Consider the following 7,379-nt stretch of genomic DNA (forward strand, 5'->3'; position numbering starts at 1 on the left):
GCAAGCCACACACCAGGAGGCCCTTAGGATTTTATCTCTGGGCTGGTGATGACAGGTGTGGAGACTACTGAGATAAGAAGGGAGTCTGGGACGGTCCTGCATGGGGTTCCTGCAGGGCTTGTGTGGATGATGACAGCAGTTTCTAGAGAGAAATGCCAGTGGATTACAGTGAGTCACTGTGGACTAACATAGAATGAAATCACAGAACATCAGGACACTGGCTGTCACAGGTGCAAAGAGAGGAGGATTTCAATAGGCATTGCTTAGATCCATGGTAGCCTGGCTTCACTGTGTCCACTCAGCCCTACTGTGCACAGCATGAGTGAGCACATGGAGAGGAGAGAGACAGCTGCACATTTCTGCTCTTGTTCTCTTACTCCTTGCCCTGAACTATCCTTATCCCTTCCCCTAGGGCCACAACACATAGAGAAAGATTCAGTAGAGGACATGCCAATGAAGACATTTGCAGGCCATGGACAGGTGTCTGCACACAAAGTTAGGACTCAGTCAAAAACTCCTGGTCAATTCATTTAGTAACAAAGAAAGATCCTGGGTCAGCCTGGGTTCATTTTGCAGGCTCAGGGTTCAGGGTGTACTCAAGTTCAGAGTTCAGCCTGGAGTCAGGATCAGGTCTCAATTTCTCTGGTCTTGAGACAGAAGAAAATAGCCCTGAGTTCCAGACAGGCTGCTGTGCACAGGGCGCTGGGGCTGGGCCATGAAGCAGAACTGCCACAATGGGCTCATCTATTTGAATAATTGGTCTCCAGTTATAAGAACTGTTTGGGAAGGATTGGGAGGTGTGGCCTTGCTGGAAGAGGTGTGTCACTAGTGATGGGCTGAAAGATTTCAAAGGTCATGTCATCGCTAGTTAGCACATTCCTCCTGGTAAGGATGTCTCAACACCTACGCTCTCTGCTACTACTCCAGAGCCATGTCTGCCTGCCTGCTGCCATGATCCTTACCATGACAGCATTGGGCTCTAAGCCTCTGGGGTCATGAGTCTCAAATTTAATGCTTTCCTTTACAATTTCCCTTGGACATATTGTTTTCTTGTGACAATAAAAATTTAACTAAAACTGCATGCATACCAGCAGGGGTCATCATGGCATCCTCCTTTTGCTCCTTCCTCTTCAGTTGTCTATTGCTTTTGATGCTGCCTGCAGATTGCCTGAGGGGACTAAAGCAAGATGACACTCAGAAAAGGGACTACACCTCTGGGAGGCCCATTCAACATCAAAGACAGGCAGGTAAGTCTCTTATTCCCAACAGAGCCAAAGAGTTCTGAGGCAAGGCTCATTAAAGTTTGAGTAAGTCCAAGGCATGGCTGGCTACACGTCCAATGTGAACAGTTGACAGGTCTGGGTTTTCACAGTCTGTAATTTCAGGCTCAAGGCAATGTTCCATTTGTCCTCATCTCCACAAGCATCTGGGTACTTAAAGCCTTTCTCTAAGAACTCTTTTCTTCTGCAAACTTTTACAACTGGGAGCAAAAGTCCAAGTTCCTTCAAGTATGGAAAGCTGGAACTCATATCATTCAGAATTCAAGGAGTGATTCCATGGAATTATCAGTCGCACTGTCCTGGGTTCAAGTTCGGGCTCAGCTGCCTATTGTTTCTCTCCTTCAATCCACTGTCCCTAAGGGTAGAGATTTAAAGGACAGAGTAAGAACAAGAGGGTGTGTGTGGAGAGGTACCAACGCTTCAGAGAAGAATGACAAGGGGGCACGTGTGGGTTTTGAGCAGGGTGAAAATCAATGGCCTCAGCATCCTGGGCTTGCAAGCTGACCTGACCTCTGATAGTGACAGCATCAACATGAAATTGCTCCTGGCTGTGGACATCTCTGTGTCTCTGTGAGTACATGTCACTTGGACTTGAGGTTGTAGTACAACAGGGCCAATTGAAGCAGGCATTTCATTTCCAGCTACTGCCCAAGTTCTGCCCTCTGCTTCCTAGTCTGTGAAAGAGGGGACCCTCTTAAGCTTCCAATACCAACCTTTAAAGTATTCTAGTGAAACTGGCCATGTGAAGTCTCAGAGATACACTTGCTTAACTATGTGTGAGACCCAGGCTTCTATCATCAGCACTGTGGCAGGGGATTGTTGTATAAATTCGAAACAACTTTGAAGCCATGAGTGGTGACACCCTGGGCTAATTACTTAACCTCTCTATGCCCAGGATTTCTTGAAAAAAAAAAAGCGTCATTTATCTTTATCACTGTTGTAATGATTAAATGGATTAAACCAGCAACAGGTAATTCATGTTACAAAATATTAGCAATTATTTTCATTATTACTACCTTCCCAAGTAACAATCTCTCATGTGCTAAACATGGCTGGTCCAGAGAAGTCCTAAACAAGCATGTAAGTTTTGTAGAGACTGGGTAATATATTGACATTAGCTAGACATTGTTGGCATTGCGATAGATAGCTTGCATTGCGTTCACACAGATAGATTACAACCAGAGCAAGCTGCAAAGCTTTCTAGACCTGTTTCTGATGTGACTCTTGTTTCCTGCAGGCCTGTCAGTGTCTCCATGGTCAATGTCATTATTTTCTTGGATCTCATGTCTTCACTCACACTACAAACCAGTGCCCATAGAGGCCTTCCCATGGTTGCCATAAGGGAATGCTCAAGTCATAGAGACATCTCCACTTCCCTGTTGTGCACATAAGACTTGTCTATGCCAGCAGAGCTGGGCTCTCAGGGAGTCTTTAAAGCTGTTCCTACACCTTAGGAAGCAGCATGGTAGAGTATAGAACCAGACTAGCCTCAAGTATCAACTCTGTCAACACTATCAGCTCTGACATTCTGCAGGTTCATCTTTAGAGGCCACAGTTTTCATATCTGTGAATTTGAACAGTAGAGACCCATACTCCTCAGCTTCTGGGATAAAGGCATGTGAAAGTGTACATGTTGAGCTGAGAGTCTGGAACATGCTAAGGGCTCAAAAACTATAAGCTCCACACTGAGTCTATGGAATGCTCCTGCACATTGCTGAGGCAGGAGGATTAATTTTTCTAGCCATGATTTAGCTATTCTGCCTTTCTGTTGAACAACGTGCCTTCTACCTGTGAAGACATTAACATTACTTCCACCTGGAGGTGGGAGGCAGTTGGAAAATTAAAAGAACTCTTTGGCTCTGTGGGGAATGAGAGGCTGACATGACTCTCTCTGTCTCTCTCTGTCTCTCTCTGTCTCTCTCTGTCTCTCTCTGTCTCTCTCTCTCTCTCTCTCTCTCGGAGGGTGAACTGGCCTCTAGAGCAGTAGTCCCTTTCCTGAGAGTAACGTAGGACCAACTCACCCTAGAGTCTGAAGTAATACAGGGTTTAATTTGCCAACATCCATTCCTTCAAAGCTTCTACTGCTACTGACCAATCAGTAATTTCCTAAATTGACCCTATATTCAAGTTCAGGTGTAAAAAGATATCGGTAAAAAATAGTCATCAGTCAGTGTGCCACACCATTAGGTAATGGGCTCCTATCCTTCTGGTTTCAGAAAAGTCAGTTTCCCCTTTCTATTTATTCTGTCTCCTTAATAACTCGGTGACAAAGAGATTGCCACTGTCTCCATTGTATAGACAAGGAGAATGAGACTCTTAAGGTTAGGAAATGTGTCTACACACCTGGGTCTATGCACTGTTTCCAGGCTGATATTATAATGATATATATTGAGCATTTATCAACAAAACAACTGATCAATTGCCCAAGCAATTGGCCAAGCACAGTTGACTGTCCTACCTGTTTCCGTGGTGAGGGTCTTTCACTCTTAATGAGATGCTCATGTGAGTTTGAGAAACTTAGTCAGTCAATTGAGAGAATAAAGTAAGAAATAAAAAATATTATAGCAAAAAAAGTAAAACTCTTAGAGGGAATGTGTTGCTCTAACCAGTCAAAGTAGCAAACAGGTGTCTCTTCCCTGCTCTACATTGAGTACATTAAGTTCTGACAAGGGGGGAGGGGCAAGATGGCGGCGCCGGGAGGACTCTCATTCTGAGCAGCAGCACAGCAGGATCAGCACAGTGAACAGCAATCAGAACTCTCGGCCATAAAACACAGTCATTGTGTTTCCCAGGTGAGAGGATACCCCACAGTGGGAGATTCAATCAGCTTTTAACTCACCCGGCTAAACCGCGGAAGAGATCCCGGTTCCGCCAGACGCTTGGCTACCAGCCGCCAGCCCCAGCCCCAGCCCAGAGCCACAAGCCAGTGTCTCTGGTCATGGTCCCAGACTGAACCTTGGGCACCACACTATCAGAGACTGGAATTTTCAGTCAAGAGATAACCCCAGGGTACAGGAAACGATTGGGACCAGCCTTAGGTCACCCAGACATCCCCTGGAAAAGACTCGGGCGGGTTCCACGGGCACCCCAGGAGCCAGCCCGGAGCCAGAGCTGGGGACCCAGGTTCCGGCACAGAGCCCTGCCTGCCTGCGCGCCTGATTCGCCGCCGGAGATAGAAACGGCGGGTCTGATCTCAGAGCACTCAGCTCACCCCCAACCTGAAAAGGTCCCCGGAAAATTACCCAGCTTAGGGAGCCACTCGGGCTCCCAAAAGCCGCAAAGGCAGACACAGGCAGTTTCTGCCCACCAGACAGCTGGCAGAGACTGAGCCGCCATCACACAACTGTGCTCCAGGCACAGGCAAATTTCTGTGGCCAGCCAGCTGGCGGACACTGAGCAGTGTGCACCAGGGCAAAAAAAGACACTAGGAGTCCGTGTCTCCAGAGAATCCACGGGGAAGGAAGGAAACTGTACTGATCTAAATCACCCAATCCTTCCCTAGAAAAAGTCTAGCAGTCTAGTGGGGCCGAGGCGCCAACACTCAGCTGTGCTCCAGACACAAGCACAAACAGTTGAGGCGCGCCTGATGTCCAACTGGGTCACAGCAGCTGATCATTAAATTTGCAACAAGAAACCCAGAAACAGGGCAGCTGCCCTCAGGACTTCGCTGGGTGAGAGGAGAACCCTCTCGACTAACAAAGACCACAGTTACCACTCAGGTCTATATCCCTGAGGTGAGCAACTCCTGAAAAAACACCAGCCAACCAGGGACTATACCCAAAAAGCTGAGAAGACATCCTTCAGGAAAAAACAGCTTTCTGCAAAGGGGATTCTCTCCACCACAGGATCCCCAGGAACCACCAGAAAATAACCCCAAACTCCTAAGATAACACAATGGGTAGAGGCCAGCGTAAAAGCTCAAGCAACAAAAGACAGAGCAATATGGCATCTCCAGAACCCAGTTACCCAGGGGCAAGTAGCCCTGGACACCCCACCATAACTGAAATCCAAGAAGATGACCTAACAAGTATGCTCATGAAGATGATAGCAGAGGAAACAAATAAGATTCGTAAAGACATAGAGGAAGATAAACTCAAATAGAATATTGCCATCCATAAAGAAATAGAGGAAGCTGCAGCCAAACAGTTTATGGCCTTTAGAAAGGAAATGCTTAAAACACTGAATGAAATGATGGAAACAGAGTTGAAGGAACTAAAAGAAAAACAGGAAAGTACAATCAGACAGGTGAAGGAAGTAAACAAAACAACTCAAGACCTGAAGATAGAATTGGAAAAATTAAAGAAAACACAAATGGAAGAAATAATGGAAAGGAAGAATCTAGGGAAGAAAACAGGAACTACAGAGGTAAGCATAACCAACAGACTAAAAGAGATGGAAGAAAGAATCTCAGGTGTAGAAGATACAATGGAAGAAATCGATGTATCTGTCAAAGAAAATGTTAAATTCGAAAAATTCCTGACACAGACCGTCCAAGAAATGCAAGACAATATGAAAAGACAAAACCTAAGAATAATAGGTATAGAGGAAAAAGAAGACTCCTTTCTCCAAGGCCCAGAAAATATTTTCAACAAAATCATTGAAGAAAATTTCCCCAAGCTAAAGGAGAGGCCAATTAGAATACACGAGGCCTACAGAACACCAAACAAATTTGACTAGAAAAGAAAATCCTCACGCCACATAATAATCAAAACAGTAAGTATACAGAACAAAGAAAAAATACTAAAAGCTGCAAGGGAAAAAGGCCAAGTAACATATAGTGGCAAACCCATTAGAATCACACCTGACTTTTCAACAGAGACTATGAAAGCCAGAAGGGCCTGGACAAATATCATGCAGACCCTAAGAGAACACAGATGTCAGCCCAGGCTACTATAACCAGCAAAACTCTCAGTCCTCATAGATGGAGAAAACAAGATATTCAATGACAAAAACAAATTTCAACAATACCTACAAACAAATCCAGCATTACAGAAGACACTGGAAGGGAAAATACAACCCAAGAAAGCTAGCTACATTCTAGAAAACACAGGAAATAAATAACCTCACTTCAGTAAAACAAAAAGCAACCAAGCACACAACCTGATGACCACAGCCAACATCAAAATCAAGAGATCTAACAGCCACTGGTCATTAATCTCTCTCAACATCAATGGACTCAACTCTCCAATAAAAAGACACAGATTAACAGAATGGATACGTAAACAAAACCCAGCAATCTGTTGCATACAAGAAACACACCTAAGACACAAAGATAGACATTACCTGAGGGTAAAGGGTTGGAAGACGACTTTCCAAGCAAACGGACCCAAGAAGCAAGCAGGAGTAGCCATTCTAATATCTGATAAAATAGACTTTCAACCAAAATTAATCAAAAGAGATGGGGAAGGACACTTCATACTCATCAAGGGAAAATTCCACCAGGAAGACATCACAATCCTGAACATCTATGCCCCAAATACAAGGGCACCCACATTTGTGAAAGAAACATTGATAAAATTTAAAGCACATATAGATCCACACACATTAATAGTGGGAGACTTCAACACCCCACTCTCAACAAAGGACAGGTCAACCAAACAGAAATTAAACAAAGAAACAATGTCTCTGACAGAGGTCATGAATCAAATGGACCTAACAGACATTTACAGAACTTTACACCCAAACACAAAAGAATTTACCTTCTTCTCAGCACCTCATGGAACCTTCTCCAAAATAGATCACATAGTGGGTCACAAAGCGAGCCTCATCAGATACAAGAAGATTGAAATAATCCCATGTATCTTGTCTGATCACCATGGAATAAAGCTGGACCTCAACAATAACAGAAATAACAAAAAGCCTACACACACATGGAAACTGAACAACTTGTTACTAAATGACAGCTGGGTCAGGGAAGAAATAAAGAAAGAAATTAAAGTCTTTCTAGAAATCAATGAAAATGAAGACACAACATACCCGAACTTGTGGGACACAATGAAAGCAGTGCTAAGAGGAAAGTTCATAGCACTAAGTGCCTTCAAGAAGAAATTCGAGACAGCTCATTCAAGCACCCTAATGGCTCGCTTAAAATCCCTAGAA

This window comes from Meriones unguiculatus, chromosome 4, assembly GCF_030254825.1.
Source record: "Meriones unguiculatus strain TT.TT164.6M chromosome 4, Bangor_MerUng_6.1, whole genome shotgun sequence".
NCBI classification, from domain to species: Eukaryota; Metazoa; Chordata; class Mammalia; order Rodentia; family Muridae; genus Meriones; species Meriones unguiculatus.